This window comes from Lactuca saligna, chromosome 1 (genome assembly GCF_052625555.1).
Source record: "Lactuca saligna cultivar CGN05327 chromosome 1, ASM5262555v1, whole genome shotgun sequence".
Taxonomy (NCBI): domain Eukaryota; kingdom Viridiplantae; phylum Streptophyta; class Magnoliopsida; order Asterales; family Asteraceae; genus Lactuca; species Lactuca saligna.
This window is the reverse complement of record NC_136417.1, coordinates 154,111,974-154,130,221: the sequence shown is the minus strand read 5'-3', so window position 1 is coordinate 154,130,221 and position 18,248 is coordinate 154,111,974. Positions and strand designations below refer to the sequence as shown.

The 18,248-nt window shown below is 47.4% G+C and overlaps 53 non-coding genes across 53 annotated transcripts; all 53 read left to right on the top strand.

The window, feature by feature from the left end:
- Window positions 1-217: 217 nt before the first annotated feature.
- On the top strand, window positions 218-336 carry LOC145027494 (5S ribosomal RNA). The gene has a single exon (XR_013675411.1). It is a non-coding gene; the product is annotated as a 5S ribosomal RNA (ribosomal RNA).
- A 223-nt stretch (window positions 337-559) lies between these two features.
- Window positions 560-678, top strand: LOC145027099 (5S ribosomal RNA). The gene has a single exon (XR_013675039.1). It is a non-coding gene; the product is annotated as a 5S ribosomal RNA (ribosomal RNA).
- A 224-nt stretch (window positions 679-902) lies between these two features.
- Window positions 903-1,021, top strand: LOC145027493 (5S ribosomal RNA). Its single transcript, XR_013675410.1, has one exon. It is a non-coding gene; the product is annotated as a 5S ribosomal RNA (ribosomal RNA).
- A 225-nt stretch (window positions 1,022-1,246) lies between these two features.
- Window positions 1,247-1,365, top strand: LOC145027097 (5S ribosomal RNA). Its single transcript, XR_013675038.1, has one exon. It is a non-coding gene; the product is annotated as a 5S ribosomal RNA (ribosomal RNA).
- Window positions 1,366-1,588: 223 nt separating this feature from the next.
- On the top strand, window positions 1,589-1,707 carry LOC145027492 (5S ribosomal RNA). Its single transcript, XR_013675409.1, has one exon. It is a non-coding gene; the product is annotated as a 5S ribosomal RNA (ribosomal RNA).
- A 222-nt stretch (window positions 1,708-1,929) lies between these two features.
- On the top strand, window positions 1,930-2,047 carry LOC145027318 (5S ribosomal RNA). Its single transcript, XR_013675244.1, has one exon. It is a non-coding gene; the product is annotated as a 5S ribosomal RNA (ribosomal RNA).
- A 225-nt stretch (window positions 2,048-2,272) lies between these two features.
- On the top strand, window positions 2,273-2,391 carry LOC145028077 (5S ribosomal RNA). Its single transcript, XR_013675833.1, has one exon. It is a non-coding gene; the product is annotated as a 5S ribosomal RNA (ribosomal RNA).
- A 224-nt stretch (window positions 2,392-2,615) lies between these two features.
- LOC145027960 (5S ribosomal RNA) lies at window positions 2,616-2,734 on the top strand. The gene has a single exon (XR_013675720.1). It is a non-coding gene; the product is annotated as a 5S ribosomal RNA (ribosomal RNA).
- A 225-nt stretch (window positions 2,735-2,959) lies between these two features.
- LOC145027491 (5S ribosomal RNA) lies at window positions 2,960-3,078 on the top strand. Its single transcript, XR_013675408.1, has one exon. It is a non-coding gene; the product is annotated as a 5S ribosomal RNA (ribosomal RNA).
- A 223-nt stretch (window positions 3,079-3,301) lies between these two features.
- Window positions 3,302-3,419, top strand: LOC145027316 (5S ribosomal RNA). Its single transcript, XR_013675242.1, has one exon. It is a non-coding gene; the product is annotated as a 5S ribosomal RNA (ribosomal RNA).
- Window positions 3,420-3,644: 225 nt separating this feature from the next.
- On the top strand, window positions 3,645-3,763 carry LOC145027198 (5S ribosomal RNA). Its single transcript, XR_013675131.1, has one exon. It is a non-coding gene; the product is annotated as a 5S ribosomal RNA (ribosomal RNA).
- A 224-nt stretch (window positions 3,764-3,987) lies between these two features.
- LOC145027490 (5S ribosomal RNA) lies at window positions 3,988-4,106 on the top strand. The gene has a single exon (XR_013675407.1). It is a non-coding gene; the product is annotated as a 5S ribosomal RNA (ribosomal RNA).
- A 223-nt stretch (window positions 4,107-4,329) lies between these two features.
- Window positions 4,330-4,447, top strand: LOC145027315 (5S ribosomal RNA). The gene has a single exon (XR_013675241.1). It is a non-coding gene; the product is annotated as a 5S ribosomal RNA (ribosomal RNA).
- Window positions 4,448-4,672: 225 nt separating this feature from the next.
- Window positions 4,673-4,791, top strand: LOC145026948 (5S ribosomal RNA). The gene has a single exon (XR_013674897.1). It is a non-coding gene; the product is annotated as a 5S ribosomal RNA (ribosomal RNA).
- Window positions 4,792-5,015: 224 nt separating this feature from the next.
- Window positions 5,016-5,134, top strand: LOC145027096 (5S ribosomal RNA). The gene has a single exon (XR_013675037.1). It is a non-coding gene; the product is annotated as a 5S ribosomal RNA (ribosomal RNA).
- A 223-nt stretch (window positions 5,135-5,357) lies between these two features.
- Window positions 5,358-5,476, top strand: LOC145027528 (5S ribosomal RNA). Its single transcript, XR_013675443.1, has one exon. It is a non-coding gene; the product is annotated as a 5S ribosomal RNA (ribosomal RNA).
- Window positions 5,477-5,699: 223 nt separating this feature from the next.
- Window positions 5,700-5,817, top strand: LOC145027314 (5S ribosomal RNA). The gene has a single exon (XR_013675240.1). It is a non-coding gene; the product is annotated as a 5S ribosomal RNA (ribosomal RNA).
- A 225-nt stretch (window positions 5,818-6,042) lies between these two features.
- On the top strand, window positions 6,043-6,161 carry LOC145027845 (5S ribosomal RNA). Its single transcript, XR_013675608.1, has one exon. It is a non-coding gene; the product is annotated as a 5S ribosomal RNA (ribosomal RNA).
- A 225-nt stretch (window positions 6,162-6,386) lies between these two features.
- Window positions 6,387-6,505, top strand: LOC145026412 (5S ribosomal RNA). The gene has a single exon (XR_013674386.1). It is a non-coding gene; the product is annotated as a 5S ribosomal RNA (ribosomal RNA).
- Window positions 6,506-6,729: 224 nt separating this feature from the next.
- On the top strand, window positions 6,730-6,848 carry LOC145027095 (5S ribosomal RNA). The gene has a single exon (XR_013675036.1). It is a non-coding gene; the product is annotated as a 5S ribosomal RNA (ribosomal RNA).
- Window positions 6,849-7,071: 223 nt separating this feature from the next.
- On the top strand, window positions 7,072-7,190 carry LOC145027489 (5S ribosomal RNA). The gene has a single exon (XR_013675406.1). It is a non-coding gene; the product is annotated as a 5S ribosomal RNA (ribosomal RNA).
- A 224-nt stretch (window positions 7,191-7,414) lies between these two features.
- On the top strand, window positions 7,415-7,532 carry LOC145027313 (5S ribosomal RNA). The gene has a single exon (XR_013675239.1). It is a non-coding gene; the product is annotated as a 5S ribosomal RNA (ribosomal RNA).
- A 225-nt stretch (window positions 7,533-7,757) lies between these two features.
- On the top strand, window positions 7,758-7,876 carry LOC145027827 (5S ribosomal RNA). Its single transcript, XR_013675591.1, has one exon. It is a non-coding gene; the product is annotated as a 5S ribosomal RNA (ribosomal RNA).
- Window positions 7,877-8,101: 225 nt separating this feature from the next.
- On the top strand, window positions 8,102-8,219 carry LOC145027361 (5S ribosomal RNA). The gene has a single exon (XR_013675283.1). It is a non-coding gene; the product is annotated as a 5S ribosomal RNA (ribosomal RNA).
- A 225-nt stretch (window positions 8,220-8,444) lies between these two features.
- LOC145026947 (5S ribosomal RNA) lies at window positions 8,445-8,563 on the top strand. The gene has a single exon (XR_013674896.1). It is a non-coding gene; the product is annotated as a 5S ribosomal RNA (ribosomal RNA).
- Window positions 8,564-8,788: 225 nt separating this feature from the next.
- Window positions 8,789-8,907, top strand: LOC145027094 (5S ribosomal RNA). Its single transcript, XR_013675035.1, has one exon. It is a non-coding gene; the product is annotated as a 5S ribosomal RNA (ribosomal RNA).
- A 223-nt stretch (window positions 8,908-9,130) lies between these two features.
- On the top strand, window positions 9,131-9,249 carry LOC145027488 (5S ribosomal RNA). Its single transcript, XR_013675405.1, has one exon. It is a non-coding gene; the product is annotated as a 5S ribosomal RNA (ribosomal RNA).
- A 225-nt stretch (window positions 9,250-9,474) lies between these two features.
- Window positions 9,475-9,593, top strand: LOC145027093 (5S ribosomal RNA). The gene has a single exon (XR_013675034.1). It is a non-coding gene; the product is annotated as a 5S ribosomal RNA (ribosomal RNA).
- Window positions 9,594-9,816: 223 nt separating this feature from the next.
- Window positions 9,817-9,935, top strand: LOC145027571 (5S ribosomal RNA). The gene has a single exon (XR_013675483.1). It is a non-coding gene; the product is annotated as a 5S ribosomal RNA (ribosomal RNA).
- A 224-nt stretch (window positions 9,936-10,159) lies between these two features.
- LOC145027312 (5S ribosomal RNA) lies at window positions 10,160-10,277 on the top strand. The gene has a single exon (XR_013675238.1). It is a non-coding gene; the product is annotated as a 5S ribosomal RNA (ribosomal RNA).
- A 225-nt stretch (window positions 10,278-10,502) lies between these two features.
- On the top strand, window positions 10,503-10,621 carry LOC145027815 (5S ribosomal RNA). Its single transcript, XR_013675580.1, has one exon. It is a non-coding gene; the product is annotated as a 5S ribosomal RNA (ribosomal RNA).
- Window positions 10,622-10,845: 224 nt separating this feature from the next.
- Window positions 10,846-10,964, top strand: LOC145027091 (5S ribosomal RNA). Its single transcript, XR_013675032.1, has one exon. It is a non-coding gene; the product is annotated as a 5S ribosomal RNA (ribosomal RNA).
- Window positions 10,965-11,187: 223 nt separating this feature from the next.
- Window positions 11,188-11,306, top strand: LOC145027487 (5S ribosomal RNA). Its single transcript, XR_013675404.1, has one exon. It is a non-coding gene; the product is annotated as a 5S ribosomal RNA (ribosomal RNA).
- A 223-nt stretch (window positions 11,307-11,529) lies between these two features.
- LOC145027310 (5S ribosomal RNA) lies at window positions 11,530-11,647 on the top strand. The gene has a single exon (XR_013675237.1). It is a non-coding gene; the product is annotated as a 5S ribosomal RNA (ribosomal RNA).
- A 225-nt stretch (window positions 11,648-11,872) lies between these two features.
- On the top strand, window positions 11,873-11,991 carry LOC145027803 (5S ribosomal RNA). The gene has a single exon (XR_013675568.1). It is a non-coding gene; the product is annotated as a 5S ribosomal RNA (ribosomal RNA).
- A 224-nt stretch (window positions 11,992-12,215) lies between these two features.
- On the top strand, window positions 12,216-12,334 carry LOC145027090 (5S ribosomal RNA). Its single transcript, XR_013675031.1, has one exon. It is a non-coding gene; the product is annotated as a 5S ribosomal RNA (ribosomal RNA).
- A 223-nt stretch (window positions 12,335-12,557) lies between these two features.
- Window positions 12,558-12,676, top strand: LOC145027486 (5S ribosomal RNA). Its single transcript, XR_013675403.1, has one exon. It is a non-coding gene; the product is annotated as a 5S ribosomal RNA (ribosomal RNA).
- Window positions 12,677-12,899: 223 nt separating this feature from the next.
- Window positions 12,900-13,017, top strand: LOC145027309 (5S ribosomal RNA). The gene has a single exon (XR_013675236.1). It is a non-coding gene; the product is annotated as a 5S ribosomal RNA (ribosomal RNA).
- Window positions 13,018-13,242: 225 nt separating this feature from the next.
- On the top strand, window positions 13,243-13,361 carry LOC145027759 (5S ribosomal RNA). Its single transcript, XR_013675554.1, has one exon. It is a non-coding gene; the product is annotated as a 5S ribosomal RNA (ribosomal RNA).
- Window positions 13,362-13,586: 225 nt separating this feature from the next.
- Window positions 13,587-13,705, top strand: LOC145027641 (5S ribosomal RNA). The gene has a single exon (XR_013675541.1). It is a non-coding gene; the product is annotated as a 5S ribosomal RNA (ribosomal RNA).
- Window positions 13,706-13,930: 225 nt separating this feature from the next.
- On the top strand, window positions 13,931-14,049 carry LOC145027525 (5S ribosomal RNA). Its single transcript, XR_013675440.1, has one exon. It is a non-coding gene; the product is annotated as a 5S ribosomal RNA (ribosomal RNA).
- A 224-nt stretch (window positions 14,050-14,273) lies between these two features.
- On the top strand, window positions 14,274-14,392 carry LOC145026480 (5S ribosomal RNA). The gene has a single exon (XR_013674453.1). It is a non-coding gene; the product is annotated as a 5S ribosomal RNA (ribosomal RNA).
- A 225-nt stretch (window positions 14,393-14,617) lies between these two features.
- LOC145027406 (5S ribosomal RNA) lies at window positions 14,618-14,736 on the top strand. Its single transcript, XR_013675326.1, has one exon. It is a non-coding gene; the product is annotated as a 5S ribosomal RNA (ribosomal RNA).
- A 226-nt stretch (window positions 14,737-14,962) lies between these two features.
- LOC145026411 (5S ribosomal RNA) lies at window positions 14,963-15,081 on the top strand. Its single transcript, XR_013674385.1, has one exon. It is a non-coding gene; the product is annotated as a 5S ribosomal RNA (ribosomal RNA).
- Window positions 15,082-15,305: 224 nt separating this feature from the next.
- LOC145027089 (5S ribosomal RNA) lies at window positions 15,306-15,424 on the top strand. Its single transcript, XR_013675030.1, has one exon. It is a non-coding gene; the product is annotated as a 5S ribosomal RNA (ribosomal RNA).
- A 223-nt stretch (window positions 15,425-15,647) lies between these two features.
- Window positions 15,648-15,766, top strand: LOC145027485 (5S ribosomal RNA). The gene has a single exon (XR_013675402.1). It is a non-coding gene; the product is annotated as a 5S ribosomal RNA (ribosomal RNA).
- Window positions 15,767-15,990: 224 nt separating this feature from the next.
- LOC145026479 (5S ribosomal RNA) lies at window positions 15,991-16,109 on the top strand. The gene has a single exon (XR_013674452.1). It is a non-coding gene; the product is annotated as a 5S ribosomal RNA (ribosomal RNA).
- A 225-nt stretch (window positions 16,110-16,334) lies between these two features.
- Window positions 16,335-16,453, top strand: LOC145027287 (5S ribosomal RNA). Its single transcript, XR_013675215.1, has one exon. It is a non-coding gene; the product is annotated as a 5S ribosomal RNA (ribosomal RNA).
- A 226-nt stretch (window positions 16,454-16,679) lies between these two features.
- LOC145026410 (5S ribosomal RNA) lies at window positions 16,680-16,798 on the top strand. Its single transcript, XR_013674384.1, has one exon. It is a non-coding gene; the product is annotated as a 5S ribosomal RNA (ribosomal RNA).
- A 224-nt stretch (window positions 16,799-17,022) lies between these two features.
- Window positions 17,023-17,141, top strand: LOC145027088 (5S ribosomal RNA). The gene has a single exon (XR_013675029.1). It is a non-coding gene; the product is annotated as a 5S ribosomal RNA (ribosomal RNA).
- Window positions 17,142-17,364: 223 nt separating this feature from the next.
- On the top strand, window positions 17,365-17,483 carry LOC145027483 (5S ribosomal RNA). Its single transcript, XR_013675400.1, has one exon. It is a non-coding gene; the product is annotated as a 5S ribosomal RNA (ribosomal RNA).
- Window positions 17,484-17,708: 225 nt separating this feature from the next.
- LOC145027308 (5S ribosomal RNA) lies at window positions 17,709-17,826 on the top strand. Its single transcript, XR_013675235.1, has one exon. It is a non-coding gene; the product is annotated as a 5S ribosomal RNA (ribosomal RNA).
- A 225-nt stretch (window positions 17,827-18,051) lies between these two features.
- Window positions 18,052-18,170, top strand: LOC145027169 (5S ribosomal RNA). Its single transcript, XR_013675105.1, has one exon. It is a non-coding gene; the product is annotated as a 5S ribosomal RNA (ribosomal RNA).
- Window positions 18,171-18,248: the final 78 nt, after the last annotated feature.

Here is an 18,248-nt window from a genome sequence, read left to right as displayed (position 1 = left end):
TTCGTTGTCCGTTTGCGTTTTTTCTAGATTTTACATGTTTTTTTTTCCTTTCTTTCTTGCTATTTCTATGCTCGGCTGTCCTCCGGTTCGTGGTTGATGGTTTTCGTATTTTTGTAACGGAGCCGATCGGTCACGTGGGTCCCACGCCACGCGTACCAAAACAAAGGAGGTTCTGCGTCTTGTAACACATAAAAACAATAAACATGGATAGTATTTCGGGTGCGATCATACCAGCACTAATGCACCATATCCCATTAGAACTCCGCAGTTAAGCGTGCTTGGGCGAGAGTAGTCATAGGATGGGTGACCCCCTGGGAAGTCCTCGTGTTGCACCCCCCTTTTTTCGTTGTCCGTTTGCGTTTTTCTAGATTTTACGTGTTTTTTTTTTCCTTTCTTTCTTGCTATTTCTATGCTCGGCTGCCCTCCGGTTCGTGGTTGATGGTTTTCGTATTTTTGTAACGGAGCCGATCGGTCACGTGGGTCCCACGCCACGCGTACCAAAACAAAGGAGGTTCTGCGTCTTGTAACACATAAAAACAATAAACATGGATAGTATTTTGGGTGCGATCATACCAGCACTAATGCACCGGATCCCATCAGAACTCCGCAGTTAAGCGTGCTTGGGCGAGAGTAGTAGTAGGATTGGTGACCCCCTGGGAAGTCCTTGTGTTGCACCCCCCTTTTTTCGTTGTCCGTTTGCGTTTTTTCTAGATTTTACATGTTTTTTTTTTCCTTTCTTTCTTGCTATTTCTATGCTCGGCTGTCCTCCGGTTCGTGGTTGATGGTTTTCGTATTTTTGTAACGGAGCCGATCGGTCACGTGGGTCCCACGCCACGCGTACCAAAACAAAGGAGGTTCTGCGTCTTGTAACACATAAAAACAATAAACATGGATAGTATTTCGGGTGCGATCATACCAGCACTAATGCACCATATCCCATTAGAACTCCGCAGTTAAGCGTGCTTGGGCGAGAGTAGTCATAGGATGGGTGACCCCCTGGGAAGTCCTCGTGTTGCACCCCCCCTTTTTTCGTTGTCCGTTTGCATTTTTTCTAGATTTTACGTGTTTTTTTTTCCCTTTCTTTCTTGCTATTTCTATGCTCGGCTGCCCTCCGGTTCGTGGTTGATGGTTTTCGTATTTTTGTAACGGAGCCGATCGGTCACGTGGGTCCCACGCCACGCGTACCAAAACAAAGGAGGTTCTGCGTCTTGTAACACATAAAAACAATAAACATGGATAGTATTTTGGGTGCGATCATACCAGCACTAATGCACCGGATCCCATCAGAACTCCGCAGTTAAGCGTGCTTGGGCGAGAGTAGTAGTAGGATTGGTGACCCCCTGGGAAGTCCTTGTGTTGCACCCCCCTTTTTTCGTTGTCCGTTTGCGTTTTTTCTAGATTTTACATGTTTTTTTTTCCTTTCTTTCTTTCTATTTCTATGCTCGGCTGTCCTCCGGTTCGTGGTTGATGGTTTTCGTATTTTTGTAACGGAGCCGATCGGTCACGTGGGTCCCACGCCACGCGTACCAAAACAAAGGAGGTTCTGCGTCTTGTAACACATAAAAACAATAAACATGGATAGTATTTCGGGTGCGATCATACCAGCACTAATGCACCATATCCCATTAGAACTCCGCAGTTAAGCGTGCTTGGGCGAGAGTAGTCATAGGATGGGTGACCCCCTGGGAAGTCCTCGTGTTGCACCCCCCTTTTTTCGTTGTCCGTTTGCGTTTTTCTAGATTTTACGTGTTTTTTTTTCCTTTCTTTCTTGCTATTTCTATGCTCGGCTGCCCTCCGGTTCGTGGTTGATGGTTTTCGTATTTTTGTAACGGAGCCGATCGGTCACGTGGGTCCCACGCCACGCGTACCAAAACAAAGGAGGTTCTGCATCTTGTAACACATAAAAACAATAAACATGGATAGTATTTCCGGTGCGATCATACAGCACTAATGCACTGGATCCCATCAGAACTCCGCAGTTAAGCGTGCTTGGGCGAGAGTAGTACTAGGATGGGTGACCCCCTGGGAAGTCCTCGTGTTGCACCCCCCCTTTTTTCGTTGTCCGTTTGCGTTTTTTCTAGATTTTACGTGTTTTGTTTTCCCTTTCTTTCTTGCTATTTCTATGCTCGGCTGCCCTCCGGTTCGTGGTTGATGGTTTTCGTATTTTTGTAACGGAGCCGATCGGTCACGTGGGTCCCACGCCACGCGTACCAAAACAAAGGAGGTTCTGCGTCTTGTAACACATAAAAACAATAAACATGGATAGTATTTCGGGTGCGATCATACCAGCACTAATGCACCGGATCCCATCAGAACTCCGCAGTTAAGCGTGCTTGGGCGAGAGTAGTACTAGGATGGGTGACCCCCTGGGAAGTCCTCGTGTTGCACCCCTCCTTTTTTCGTTGTCCGTTTGCGTTTTTTCTAGATTTTACGTGTTTTTTTTCCCGTTCTTTCTTGCTATTTCTATGCTCGGCTGCCCTCCGGTTCGTGGTTGATGGTTTTCGTATTTTTGTAACGGAGCCGATCGGTCACGTGGGTCCCACGCCACGCGTACCAAAACAAAGGAGGTTCTGCGTCTTGTAACACATAAAAACAATAAACATGGATAGTATTTCGGGTGCGATCATACCAGCACTAATGCACCGGATCCCATCAGAACTCCGCAGTTAAGCGTGCTTGGGCGAGAGTAGTACTAGGATGGGTGACCCCCTGGGAAGTCCTCGTGTTGCACCCCTCCTTTTTTCGTTGTCCGTTTGCGTTTTTTCTAGATTTTACGTGTTTTTTTTTCCCTTTCTTTCTTGCTATTTCTATGCTCGGCTGCCCTCCGGTTCGTGGTTGATGGTTTTCGTATTTTTGTAACGGAGCCGATCGGTCACGTGGGTCCCACGCCACGCGTACCAAAACAAAGGAGGTTCTGCGTCTTGTAACACATAAAAACAATAAACATGGATAGTATTTCGGGTGCGATCATACCAGCACTAATGCACCATATCCCATTAGAACTCCGCAGTTAAGCGTGCTTGGGCGAGAGTAGTCATAGGATGGGTGACCCCCTGGGAAGTCCTCGTGTTGCACCCCCCTTTTTTCGTTGTCCGTTTGCGTTTTTCTAGATTTTACGTGTTTTTTTTTCCCTTTCTTTCTTGCTATTTCTATGCTCGGCTGCCCTCCGGTTCGTGGTTGATGGTTTTCGTATTTTTGTAACGGAGCCGATCGGTCACGTGGGTCCCACGCCACGCGTACCAAAACAAAGGAGGTTCTGCGTCTTGTAACACATAAAAACAATAAACATGGATAGTATTTCCGGTGCGATCATACAGCACTAATGCACTGGATCCCATCAGAACTCCGCAGTTAAGCGTGCTTGGGCGAGAGTAGTACTAGGATGGGTGACCCCCTGGGAAGTCCTCGTGTTGCACCCCCCCTTTTTTCGTTGTCCGTTTGCGTTTTTTCTAGATTTTACGTGTTTTGTTTTCCCTTTCTTTCTTGCTATTTCTATGCTCGGCTGCCCTCCGGTTCGTGGTTGATGGTTTTCGTATTTTTGTAACGGAGCCGATCGGTCACGTGGGTCCCACGCCACGCGTACCAAAACAAAGGAGGTTCTGCGTCTTGTAACACATAAAAACAATAAACATGGATAGTATTTCGGGTGCGATCATACCAGCACTAATGCACCGGATCCTATCAGAACTCCGCAGTTAAGCGTGCTTGGGCGAGAGTAGTAGTAGGATTGGTGACCCCCTGGGAAGTCCTCGTGTTGCACCCCTCCTTTTTTCGTTGTCCGTTTGCGTTTTTTCTAGATTTTACGTGTTTTTTTTCCCGTTCTTTCTTGCTATTTCTATGCTCGGCTGCCCTCCGGTTCGTGGTTGATGGTTTTCGTATTTTTGTAACGGAGCCGATCGGTCACGTGGGTCCCACGCCACGCGTACCAAAACAAAGGAGGTTCTGCGTCTTGTAACACATAAAAACAATAAACATGGATAGTATTTCGGGTGCGATCATACCAGCACTAATGCACCATATCCCATTAGAACTCCGCAGTTAAGCGTGCTTGGGCGAGAGTAGTCATAGGATGGGTGACCCCCTGGGAAGTCCTCGTGTTGCACCCCCCTTTTTTCGTTGTCCGTTTGCGTTTTTCTAGATTTTACGTGTTTTTTTTTCCCTTTCTTTCTTGCTATTTCTATGCTCGGCTGCCCTCCGGTTCGTGGTTGATGGTTTTCGTATTTTTGTAACGGAGCCGATCGGTCACGTGGGTCCCACGCCACGCGTACCAAAACAAAGGAGGTTCTGCGTCTTGTAACACATAAAAACAATAAACATGGATAGTATTTCCGGTGCGATCATACAGCACTAATGCACTGGATCCCATCAGAACTCCGCAGTTAAGCGTGCTTGGGCGAGAGTAGTACTAGGATGGGTGACCCCCTGGGAAGTCCTCGTGTTGCACCCCCCCTTTTTTCGTTGTCCGTTTGCGTTTTTTCTAGATTTTACGTGTTTTGTTTTCCCTTTCTTTCTTGCTATTTCTATGCTCGGCTGCCCTCCGATTCGTGGTTGATGGTTTTCGTATTTTTGTAACGGAGCCGATCGGTCACGTGGGTCCCACGCCACGCGTACCAAAACAAAGGAGGTTCTGCGTCTTGTAACACATAAAAACAATAAACATGGATAGTATTTCGGGTGCGATCATACCAGCACTAATGCACCAGATCCTATCAGAACTCCGCAGTTAAGCGTGCTTGGGCGAGAGTAGTACTAGGATGGGTGACCCCCTAGGAAGTCCTCGTGTTGCACCCCTCCTTTTTTCGTTGTCCGTTTGCGTTTTTTCTAGATTTTACGTGTTTTTTTTCCCGTTCTTTCTTGCTATTTCTATGCTCGGCTGCCCTCCGGTTCGTGGTTGATGGTTTTCGTATTTTTGTAACGGAGCCGATCGGTCACGTGGGTCCCACGCCACGCGTACCAAAACAAAGGAGGTTCTGCGTCTTGTAACACATAAAAACAATAAACATGGATAGTATTTTGGGTGCGATCATACCAGCACTAATGCACCGGATCCCATCAGAACTCCGCAGTTAAGCGTGCTTGGGCGAGAGTAGTAGTAGGATTGGTGACCCCCTGGGAAGTCCTTGTGTTGCACCCCCCTTTTTTCGTTGTCCGTTTGCGTTTTTTCTAGATTTTACATGTTTTTTTTTCCTTTCTTTCTTGCTATTTCTATGCTCGGCTGTCCTCCGGTTCGTGGTTGATGGTTTTCGTATTTTTGTAACGGAGCCGATCGGTCACGTGGGTCCCACGCCACGCGTACCAAAACAAAGGAGGTTCTGCGTCTTGTAACACATAAAAACAATAAACATGGATAGTATTTCGGGTGCGATCATACCAGCACTAATGCACCATATCCCATTAGAACTCCGCAGTTAAGCGTGCTTGGGCGAGAGTAGTCATAGGATGGGTGACCCTCTGGGAAGTCCTCGTGTTGCACCCCCCTTTTTTCGTTGTCCGTTTGCGTTTTTCTAGATTTTACGTGTTTTTTTTTTCCTTTCTTTCTTGCTATTTCTATGCTCGGCTGCCCTCCGGTTCGTGGTTGATGGTTTTCGTATTTTTGTAACGGAGCCGATCGGTCACGTGGGTCCCACGCCACGCGTACCAAAACAAAGGAGGTTCTGCATCTTGTAACACATAAAAACAATAAACATGGATAGTATTTCCGGTGCGATCATACAGCACTAATGCACTGGATCCCATCAGAACTCCGCAGTTAAGCGTGCTTGGGCGAGAGTAGTACTAGGATGGGTGACCCCCTGGGAAGTCCTCGTGTTGCACCCCCCCTTTTTTCGTTGTCCGTTTGCGTTTTTTCTAGATTTTACGTGTTTTGTTTTCCCTTTCTTTCTTGCTATTTCTATGCTCGGCTGCCCTCCGGTTCGTGGTTGATGGTTTTCGTATTTTTGTAACGGAGCCGATCGGTCACGTGGGTCCCACGCCACGCGTACCAAAACAAAGGAGGTTCTGCGTCTTGTAACAGATAAAAACAATAAACATGGATAGTATTTCGGGTGCGATCATACCAGCACTAATGCACCGGATCCCATCAGAACTCCGCAGTTAAGCGTGCTTGGGCGAGAGTAGTACTAGGATGGGTGACCCCCTGGGAAGTCCTCGTGTTGCACCCCTCCTTTTTTCGTTGTCCGTTTGCGTTTTTTCTAGATTTTACGTGTTTTTTTTTCCCTTTCTTTCTTGCTATTTCTATGCTCGGCTGCCCTCCGGTTCGTGGTTGATGGTTTTCGTATTTTTGTAACGGAGCCGATCGGTCACGTGGGTCCCATGCCACGCGTACCAAAACAAAGGAGGTTCTGCGTCTTGTAACACATAAAAACAATAAACATGGATAGTATTTCGGGTGCGATCATACCAGCACTAATGCACCAGATCCCATCAGAACTCCGCAGTTAAGCGTGCTTGGGCGAGAGTAGTACTAGGATGGGTGACCCCCTAGGAAGTCCTCGTGTTGCACCCCTCCTTTTTTCGTTGTCCGTTTGCGTTTTTTCTAGATTTTACGTGTTTTTTTTCCCGTTCTTTCTTGCTATTTCTATGCTCGGCTGCCCTCCGGTTCGTGGTTGATGGTTTTCGTATTTTTGTAACGGAGCCGATCGTTCACGTGGGTCCCACGCCACGCGTACCAAAACAAAGGAGGTTCTGCGTCTTGTAACACATAAAAACAATAAACATGGATAGTATTTTGGGTGCGATCATACCAGCACTAATGCACCGGATCCCATCAGAACTCCGCAGTTAAGCGTGCTTGGGCGAGAGTAGTAGTAGGATTGGTGACCCCCTGGGAAGTCCTTGTGTTGCACCCCCCTTTTTTCGTTGTCCGTTTGCGTTTTTTCTAGATTTTACATGTTTTTTTTTCCTTTCTTTCTTGCTATTTCTATGCTCGGCTGTCCTCCGGTTCGTGGTTGATGGTTTTCGTATTTTTGTAACGGAGCCGATCGGTCACGTGGGTCCCACGCCACGCGTACCAAAACAAAGGAGGTTCTGCGTCTTGTAACACATAAAAACAATAAACATGGATAGCATTTCGGGTGCGATCATACCAGCACTAATGCACCATATCCCATTAGAACTCCGCAGTTAAGCGTGCTTGGGCGAGAGTAGTCATAGGATGGGTGACCCCCTGGGAAGTCCTCGTGTTGCACCCCCCCTTTTTTCGTTGTCCGTTTGCGTTTTTTCTAGATTTTACGTGTTTTTTTTCCCTTTCTTTCTTGCTATTTCTATGCTCGGCTGCCCTCCGGTTCGTGGTTGATGGTTTTCGTATTTTTGTAACGGAGCCGATCGGTCACGTGGGTCCCACGCCACGCGTACCAAAACAAAGGAGGTTCTGCATCTTGTAACACATAAAAACAATAAACATGGATAGTATTTCCGGTGCGATCATACAGCACTAATGCACTGGATCCCATCAGAACTCCGCAGTTAAGCGTGCTTGGGCGAGAGTAGTACTAGGATGGGTGACCCCCTGGGAAGTCCTCGTGTTGCACCCCCCCTTTTTTCGTTGTCCGTTTGCGTTTTTTCTAGATTTTACGTGTTTTGTTTTCCCTTTCTTTCTTGCTATTTCTATGCTCGGCTGCCCTCCGGTTCGTGGTTGATGGTTTTCGTATTTTTGTAACGGAGCCGATCGGTCACGTGGGTCCCACGCCACGCGTACCAAAACAAAGGAGGTTCTGCGTCTTGTAACACATAAAAACAATAAACATGGATAGTATTTCGGGTGCGATCATACCAGCACTAATGCACCGGATCCCATCAGAACTCCGCAGTTAAGCGTGCTTGGGCGAGAGTAGTACTAGGATGGGTGACCCCCTGGGAAGTCCTCGTGTTGCACCCCTCCTTTTTTCGTTGTCCGTTTGCGTTTTTTCTAGATTTTACGTGTTTTTTTTTCCCTTTCTTTCTTGCTATTTCTATGCTCGGCTGCCCTCCGGTTCGTGGTTGATGGTTTTCGTATTTTTGTAACGGAGCCGATCGGTCACGTGGGTCCCACGCCACGCGTACCAAAACAAAGGAGGTTCTGCGTCTTGTAACACATAAAAACAATAAACATGGATAGTATTTCCGGTGCGATCATACAGCACTAATGCACTGGATCCCATTAGAACTCCGCAGTTAAGCGTGCTTGGGCGAGAGTAGTACTAGGATGGGTGACCCCCTGGGAAGTCCTCGTGTTGCACCCCCCCTTTTTTCGTTGTCCGTTTGCGTTTTTTCTAGATTTTACGTGTTTTGTTTTCCCTTTCTTTCTTGCTATTTCTATGCTCGGCTGCCCTCCGATTCGTGGTTGATGGTTTTCGTATTTTTGTAACGGAGCCGATCGGTCACGTGGGTCCCACGCCACGCGTACCAAAACAAAGGAGGTTCTGCGTCTTGTAACACATAAAAACAATAAACATGGATAGTATTTCGGGTGCGATCATACCAGCACTAATGCACCAGATCCTATCAGAACTCCGCAGTTAAGCGTGCTTGGGCGAGAGTAGTACTAGGATGGGTGACCCCCTAGGAAGTCCTCGTGTTGCACCCCCCCTTTTTTCGTTGTCCGTTTGCGTTTTTTCTAGATTTTACGTGTTTTGTTTTCCCTTTCTTTCTTGCTATTTCTATGCTCGGCTGCCCTCCGGTTCGTGGTTGATGGTTTTCGTATTTTTGTAACGGAGCCGATCGGTCACGTGGGTCCCACGCCACGCGTACCAAAACAAAGGAGGTTCTGCGTCTTGTAACACATAAAAACAATAAACATGGATAGTATTTTGGGTGCGATCATACCAGCACTAATGCACCGGATCCCATCAGAACTCCGCAGTTAAGCGTGCTTGGGCGAGAGTAGTAGTAGGATTGGTGACCCCCTGGGAAGTCCTTGTGTTGCACCCCCCTTTTTTCGTTGTCCGTTTGCGTTTTTTCTAGATTTTACATGTTTTTTTTTCCTTTCTTTCTTGCTATTTCTATGCTCGGCTGTCCTCCGGTTCGTGGTTGATGGTTTTCGTATTTTTATAACGGAGCCGATCGGTCACGTGGGTCCCACGCCACGCGTACCAAAACAAAGGAGGTTCTGCGTCTTGTAACACATAAAAACAATAAACATGGATAGTATTTCGGGTGCGATCATACCAGCACTAATGCACCATATCCCATTAGAACTCCGCAGTTAAGCGTGCTTGGGCGAGAGTAGTCATAGGATGGGTGACCCCCTGGGAAGTCCTCGTGTTGCACCCCCCCTTTTTTCGTTGTCCGTTTGCGTTTTTTCTAGATTTTACGTGTTTTTTTTTCCCTTTCTTTCTTGCTATTTCTATGCTCGGCTGCCCTCCGGTTCGTGGTTGATGGTTTTCGTATTTTTGTAACGGAGCCGATCGGTCACGTGGGTCCCACGCCACGCGTACCAAAACAAAGGAGGTTCTGCGTCTTGTAACACATAAAAACAATAAACATGGATAGTATTTTGGGTGCGATCATACCAGCACTAATGCACCGGATCCCATCAGAACTCCGCAGTTAAGCGTGCTTGGGCGAGAGTAGTAGTAGGATTGGTGACCCCCTGGGAAGTCCTTGTGTTGCACCCCCCTTTTTTCGTTGTCCGTTTGCGTTTTTTCTAGATTTTACATGTTTTTTTTTCCTTTCTTTCTTTCTATTTCTATGCTCGGCTGTCCTCCGGTTCGTGGTTGATGGTTTTCGTATTTTTGTAACGGAGCCGATCGGTCACGTGGGTCCCACGCCACGCGTACCAAAACAAAGGAGGTTCTGCGTCTTGTAACACATAAAAACAATAAACATGGATAGTATTTCAGGTGCGATCATACCAGCACTAATGCACCATATCCCATTAGAACTCCGCAGTTAAGCGTGCTTGGGCGAGAGTAGTCATAGGATGGGTGACCCCCTGGGAAGTCCTCGTGTTGCACCCCCCTTTTTTCGTTGTCCGTTTGCGTTTTTCTAGATTTTACGTGTTTTTTTTTTTCCTTTCTTTCTTGCTATTTCTATGCTCGGCTGCCCTCCGGTTCGTGGTTGATGGTTTTCGTATTTTTGTAACGGAGCCGATCGGTCACGTGGGTCCCACGCCACGCGTACCAAAACAAAGGAGGTTCTGCATCTTGTAACACATAAAAACAATAAACATGGATAGTATTTCCGGTGCGATCATACAGCACTAATGCACTGGATCCCATCAGAACTCCGCAGTTAAGCGTGCTTGGGCGAGAGTAGTACTAGGATGGGTGACCCCCTGGGAAGTCCTCGTGTTGCACCCCCCCTTTTTTCGTTGTCCGTTTGCGTTTTTTCTAGATTTTACGTGTTTTGTTTTTCCTTTCTTTCTTGCTATTTCTATGCTCGGCTGCCCTCCGGTTCGTGGTTGATGGTTTTCGTATTTTTGTAACGGAGCCGATCGGTCACGTGGGTCCCACGCCACGCGTACCAAAACAAAGGAGGTTCTGCGTCTTGTAACACATAAAAACAATAAACATGGATAGTATTTCGGGTGCGATCATACCAGCACTAATGCACCGGATCCCATCAGAACTCCGCAGTTAAGCGTGCTTGGGCGAGAGTAGTACTAGGATGGGTGACCCCCTGGGAAGTCCTCGTGTTGCACCCCTCCTTTTTTCGTTGTCCGTTTGCGTTTTTTCTAGATTTTACGTGTTTTTTTTCCCGTTCTTTCTTGCTATTTCTATGCTCGGCTGCCCTCCGGTTCGTGGTTGATGGTTTTCGTATTTTTGTAACGGAGCCGATCGGTCACGTGGGTCCCACGCCACGCGTACCAAAACAAAGGAGGTTCTGCGTCTTGTAACACATAAAAACAATAAACATGGATAGTATTTTGGGTGCGATCATACCAGCACTAATGCACCGGATCCCATCAGAACTCCGCAGTTAAGCGTGCTTGGGCGAGAGTAGTAGTAGGATTGGTGACCCCCTGGGAAGTCCTTGTGTTGCACCCCCCTTTTTTCGTTGTCCGTTTGCGTTTTTTCTAGATTTTACATGTTTTTTTTTCCTTTCTTTCTTGCTATTTCTATGCTCGGCTGTCCTCCGGTTCGTGGTTGATGGTTTTCGTATTTTTGTAACGGAGCCGATCGGTCACGTGGGTCCCACGCCACGCGTACCAAAACAAAGGAGGTTCTGCGTCTTGTAACACATAAAAACAATAAACATGGATAGTATTTCGGGTGCGATCATACCAGCACTAATGCACCATATCCCATTAGAACTCCGCAGTTAAGCGTGCTTGGGCGAGAGTAGTCATAGGATGGGTGACCCCCTGGGAAGTCCTCGTGTTGCACCCCCCTTTTTTCGTTGTCCGTTTGCGTTTTTCTAGATTTTACGTGTTTTTTTTTCCCTTTCTTTCATGCTTTTTGTATGCTCGGCTGCCCTCCGGTTCGTGGTTGATGGTTTTCGTATTTTTGTAACGGAGCCGATCGGTCACGTGGGTCCCACGCCACGCGTACCAAAACAAAGGAGGTTCTGCGTCTTGTAACACATAAAAACAATAAACATGGATAGTATTTCCGGTGCGATCATACAGCACTAATGCACTGGATCCCATCAGAACTCCGCAGTTAAGCGTGCTTGGGCGAGAGTAGTACTAGGATGGGTGACCCCCTGGGAAGTCCTCGTGTTGCACCCCCCCTTTTTTCGTTGTCCGTTTGCGTTTTTTCTAGATTTTACGTATTTTTTTTTCCCTTTCTTTCTTGCTATTTCTATGCTCGGCTGCCCTCCGGTTCGTGGTTGATGGTTTTCGTATTTTTGTAACGGAGCCGATCGGTCACGTGGGTCCCACGCCACGCGTACCAAAACAAAGGAGGTTCTGCGTCTTGTAACACATAAAAACAATAAACATGGATAGTATTTCGGGTGCGATCATACCAGCACTAATGCACCGGATCCCATCAGAACTCCGCAGTTAAGCGTGCTTGGGCGAGAGTAGTACTAGGATGGGTGACCCCCTGGGAAGTCCTCGTGTTGCACCCCTCCTTTTTTCGTTGTCCGTTTGCGTTTTTTCTAGATTTTACGTGTTTTTTTTCCCGTTCTTTCTTGCTATTTCTATGCTCGGCTGCCCTCCGGTTCGTGGTTGATGGTTTTCGTATTTTTGTAACGGAGCCGATCGGTCACGTGGGTCCCACGCCACGCGTACCAAAACAAAGGAGGTTCTGCGTCTTGTAACACATAAAAACAATAAACATGGATAGTATTTTGGGTGCGATCATACCAGCACTAATGCACCGGATCCCATCAGAACTCCGCAGTTAAGCGTGCTTGGGCGAGAGTAGTAGTAGGATTGGTGACCCCCTGGGAAGTCCTTGTGTTGCACCCCCCTTTTTTCGTTGTCCGTTTGCGTTTTTTCTAGATTTTACATGTTTTTTTTTCCTTTCTTTCTTGCTATTTCTATGCTCGGCTGTCCTCCGGTTCGTGGTTGATGGTTTTCGTATTTTTGTAACGGAGCCGATCGGTCACGTGGGTCCCACGCCACGCGTACCAAAACAAAGGAGGTTCTGCGTCTTGTAACACATAAAAACAATAAACATGGATAGTATTTCGGGTGCGATCATACCAGCACTAATGCACCATATCCCATTAGAACTCCGCAGTTAAGCGTGCTTGGGCGAGAGTAGTCATAGGATGGGTGACCCCCTGGGAAGTCCTCGTGTTGCACCCCCCTTTTTTCGTTGTCCGTTTGCGTTTTTCTAGATTTTACGTGTTTTTTTTTCCCTTTCTTTCATGCTATTTGTATGCTCGGCTGCCCTCCGGTTCGTGGTTGATGGTTTTCGTATTTTTGTAACGGAGCCGATCGGTCACGTGGGTCCCACGCCACGCGTACCAAAACAAAGGAGGTTCTGCGTCTTGTAACACATAAAAACAATAAACATGGATAGTATTTCCGGTGCGATCATACAGCACTAATGCACTGGATCCCATCAGAACTCCGCAGTTAAGCGTGCTTGGGCGAGAGTAGTACTAGGATGGGTGACCCCCTGGGAAGTCCTCGTGTTGCACCCCCCCTTTTTTCGTTGTCCGTTTGCGTTTTTTCTAGATTTTACGTATTTTTTTTTCCCTTTCTTTCTTGTTATTTCTATGCTCGGCTGCCCTCCGGTTCGTGGTTGATGGTTTTCGTATTTTTGTAACGGAGCCGATCGGTCACGTGGGTCCCACGCCACGCGTACCAAAACAAAGGAGGTTCTGCGTCTTGTAACACATAAAAACAATAAACATGGATAGTATTTCGGGTGCGATCATACCAGCACTAATGCACCGGATCCCATCAGAACTCCGCAGTTAAGCGTGCTTGGGCGAGAGTAGTACTAGGATGGGTGACCCCCTGGGAAGTCCTCGTGTTGCACCCCCCTTTTTTCGTTGTCCGTTTGCGTTTTTTCTAGATTTCACGTGTTTTGTTTTTCCCTTTCTTTCTTGCTATTTCTATGCTCGGCTGCCCTCCGGTTCGTGGTTGATGGTTTTCGTATTTTTGTAACGGAGCCGATCGGTCACGTGGGTCCCACGCCACGCGTACCAAAACAAAGGAGGTTCTGCGTCTTGTAACACATAAAAACAATAAACATGGATAGTATTTCGGGTGCGATCATACCAGCACTAATGCACCGGATCCCATCAGAACTCCGCAGTTAAGCGTGCTTGGGCGAGAGTAGTACTAGGATGGGTGACCCCCTGGGAAGTCCTCGTGTTGCACCCCCCTTTTTTCGTTGTCCGTTTGCGTTTTTTCTAGATTTCACGTGTTTTGTTTTTCCCTTTCTTTCTTGCTATTTCTATGCTCGGCTGCCCTCCGGTTCGTGGTTGATGGTTTTCGTATTTTTGTAACGGAGCCGATCGGTCACGTGGGTCCCACGCCACGCGTACCAAAACAAAGGAGGTTCTGCGTCTTGTAACACATAAAAACAATAAACATGGATAGTATTTCGGGTGCGATCATACCAGCACTAATGCACCGGATCCCATCAGAACTCCGCAGTTAAGCGTGCTTGGGCGAGAGTAGTACTAGGATGGGTGACCCCCTGGGAAGTCCTCGTGTTGCACCCCCCTTTTTTCGTTGTCCGTTTGCGTTTTTTCTAGATTTTACGTGTTTTGTTTTTCCCTTTCTTTCTTGCTATTTCTATGCTCGGCTGCCCTCCGGTTCGTGGTTGATGGTTTCGTATTTTTGTAACGGAGCCGATCGGTCACGTGGGTCCCACGCCACGCGTACCAAAACAAAGGAGGTTCTGCGTCTTGTAACACATAAAAACAATAAACATGGATAGTATTTCGGGTGCGATCATACCAGCACTAATGCACCGGATCCCATCAGAACTCCGCAGTTAAGCGTGCTTGGGCGAGAGTAGTACTAGGATGTGTGACCCCCTGGGAAGTCCTCGTGTTGCACCCCCCCTTTTTTCGTTGTCCGTTTGCGTTTTTTCTAGATTTTACGTGTTTTGTTTTCCCTTTCTTTCTTGCTATTTCTATGCTCGGCTGCCCTCCGGTTCGTGGTTGATGGTTTTCGTATTTTTGTAACGGAGCCGATCGGTCACGTGGGTCCCACGCCACGCGTACCAAAACAAAGGAGGTTCTGCGTCTTGTAACACATAAAAACAATAAACATGGATAGTATTTCGGGTGCGATCATACCAGCACTAATGCACCGGATCCCATCAGAACTCCGCAGTTAAGCGTGCTTGGGCGAGAGTAGTACTAGGATGGGTGACCCCCTGGGAAGTCCTCGTGTTGCACCCCTCCTTTTTTCGTTGTCCGTTTGCGTTTTTTCTAGATTTTACGTGTTTTTTTTTTCCCTTTCTTTCTTGCTATTTCTATGCTCGGCTGCCCTCCGGTTCGTGGTTGATGGTTTTCGTATTTTTGTAACGGAGCCGATCGGTCACGTGGGTCCCACGCCACGCGTACCAAAACAAAGGAGGTTCTGCGTCTTGTAACACATAAAAACAATAAACATGGATAGTATTTCGGGTGCGATCATACCAGCACTAATGCACCAGATCCCATCAGAACTCCGCAGTTAAGCGTGCTTGGGCGAGAGTAGTACTAGGATGGGTGACCCCCTAGGAAGTCCTCGTGTTGCACCCCTCCTTTTTTCGTTGTCCGTTTGCGTTTTTTCTAGATTTTACGTGTTTTTTTTCCCGTTCTTTCTTGCTATTTCTATGCTCGGCTGCCCTCCGGTTCGTGGTTGATGGTTTTCGTATTTTTGTAACGGAGCCGATCGGTCACGTGGGTCCCACGCCACGCGTACCAAAACAAAGGAGGTTCTGCGTCTTGTAACACATAAAAACAATAAACATGGATAGTATTTTGGGTGCGATCATACCAGCACTAATGCACCGGATCCCATCAGAACTCCGCAGTTAAGCGTGCTTGGGCGAGAGTAGTAGTAGGATTGGTGACCCCCTGGGAAGTCCTTGTGTTGCACCCCCCTTTTTTCGTTGTCCGTTTGCGTTTTTTCTAGATTTTACATGTTTTTTTTTCCTTTCTTTCTTGCTATTTCTATGCTCGGCTGTCCTCCGGTTCGTGGTTGATGGTTTTCGTATTTTTGTAACGGAGCCGATCGGTCACGTGGGTCCCACGCCACGCGTACCAAAACAAAGGAGGTTCTGCGTCTTGTAACACATAAAAACAATAAACATGGATAGTATTTCGGGTGCGATCATACCAGCACTAATGCACCATATCCCATTAGAACTCCGCAGTTAAGCGTGCTTGGGCGAGAGTAGTCATAGGATGGGTGACCCCCTGGGAAGTCCTCGTGTTGCACCCCCCTTTTTTCGTTGTCCGTTTGCGTTTTTTCTAGATTTTACGTGTTTTGTTTTTCCCTTTCTTTCTTGCTATTTCTATGCTCGGCTGCCCTCCGGTTCGTGGTTGATGGTTTCGTATTTTTGTAACGGAGCCGATCGGTCACGTGGGTCCCACGCCACGCGTACCAAAACAAAGGAGGTTCTGCGTCTTGTAACACATAAAAACAATAAACATGGATAGTATTTCGGGTGCGATCATACCAGCACTAATGCACCGGATCCCATCAGAACTCCGCAGTTAAGCGTGCTTGGGCGAGAGTAGTACTAGGATGTGTGACCCCCTGGGAAGTCCTCGTGTTGCACCCCCCCTTTTTTCGTTGTCCGTTTGCGTTTTTTCTAGATTTTACGTGTTTTGTTTTCCCTTTCTTTCTTGCTATTTCTATGCTCGGCTGCCCTCCGGTTCGTGGTTGATGGTTTTCGTATTTTTGTAACGGAGCCGATCGGTCACGTGGGTCCCACGCCACGCGTACCAAAACAAAGGAGGTTCTGCGTCTTGTAACACATAAAAACAATAAACATGGATAGTATTTCGGGTGCGATCATACCAGCACTAATGCACCGGATCCCATCAGAACTCCGCAGTTAAGCGTGCTTGGGCGAGAGTAGTACTAGGATGGGTGACCCCCTGGGAAGTCCTCGTGTTGCACCCCTCCTTTTTTCGTTGTCCGTTTGCGTTTTTTCTAGATTTTACGTGTTTTTTTTTTCCCTTTCTTTCTTGCTATTTCTATGCTCGGCTGCCCTCCGGTTCGTGGTTGATGGTTTTCGTATTTTTGTAACGGAGCCGATCGGTCACGTGGGTCCCACGCCACGCGTACCAAAACAAAGGAGGTTCTGCGTCTTGTAACACATAAAAACAATAAACATGGATAGTATTTCGGGTGCGATCATACCAGCACTAATGCACCAGATCCCATCAGAACTCCGCAGTTAAGCGTGCTTGGGCGAGAGTAGTACTAGGATGGGTGACCCCCTAGGAAGTCCTCGTGTTGCACCCCTCCTTTTTTCGTTGTCCGTTTGCGTTTTTTCTAGATTTTACGTGTTTTTTTTCCCGTTCTTTCTTGCTATTTCTATGCTCGGCTGCCCTCCGGTTCGTGGTTGATGGTTTTCGTATTTTTGTAACGGAGCCGATCGGTCACGTGGGTCCCACGCCACGCGTACCAAAACAAAGGAGGTTCTGCGTCTTGTAACACATAAAAACAATAAACATGGATAGTATTTTGGGTGCGATCATACCAGCACTAATGCACCGGATCCCATCAGAACTCCGCAGTTAAGCGTGCTTGGGCGAGAGTAGTAGTAGGATTGGTGACCCCCTGGGAAGTCCTTGTGTTGCACCCCCCTTTTTTCGTTGTCCGTTTGCGTTTTTTCTAGATTTTACATGTTTTTTTTTCCTTTCTTTCTTGCTATTTCTATGCTCGGCTGTCCTCCGGTTCGTGGTTGATGGTTTTCGTATTTTTGTAACGGAGCCGATCGGTCACGTGGGTCCCACGCCACGCGTACCAAAACAAAGGAGGTTCTGCGTCTTGTAACACATAAAAACAATAAACATGGATAGTATTTCGGGTGCGATCATACCAGCACTAATGCACCATATCCCATTAGAACTCCGCAGTTAAGCGTGCTTGGGCGAGAGTAGTCATAGGATGGGTGACCCCCTGGGAAGTCCTCGTGTTGCACCCCCCCTTTTTTCGTTGTCCGTTTGCGTTTTTTCTAGATTTTACGTGTTTTTTTTTCCCTTTCTTTCTTGCTATTTCTATGCTCGGCTGCCCTCCGGTTCGTGGTTGATGGTTTTCGTATTTTTGTAACGGAGCCGATCGGTCACGTGGGTCCCACGCCACGCGTACCAAAACAAAGGAGGTTCTGCATCTTGTAACACATAAAAACAATAAACATGGATAGTATTTCCGGTGCGATCATACAGCACTAATGCACTGGATCCCATCAGAACTCCGCAGTTAAGCGTGCTTGGGCGAGAGTAGTACTAGGATGGGTGACCCCCTGGGAAGTCCTCGTGTTGCACCCCCCCTTTTTTCGTTGTCCGTTTGCGTTTTTTCTAGATTTTACGTGTTTTGTTTTCCCTTTCTTTCTTGCTATTTCTATGCTCGGCTGCCCTCCGGTTCGTGGTTGATGGTTTTCGTATTTTTGTAACGGAGCCGATCGGTCACGTGGGTCCCACGCCACGCGTACCAAAACAAAGGAGGTTCTGCGTCTTGTAACACATAAAAACAATAAACATGGATAGTATTTCGGGTGCGATCATACCAGCACTAATGCACCGGATCCCATCAGAACTCCGCAGTTAAGCGTGCTTGGGCGAGAGTAGTACTAGGATGGGTGACCCCCTGGGAAGTCCTCGTGTTGCACCCCTCCTTTTTTCGTTGTCCGTTTGCGTTTTTTCTAGATTTTACGTGTTTTTTTTTCCCTTTCTTTCTTGCTATTTCTATG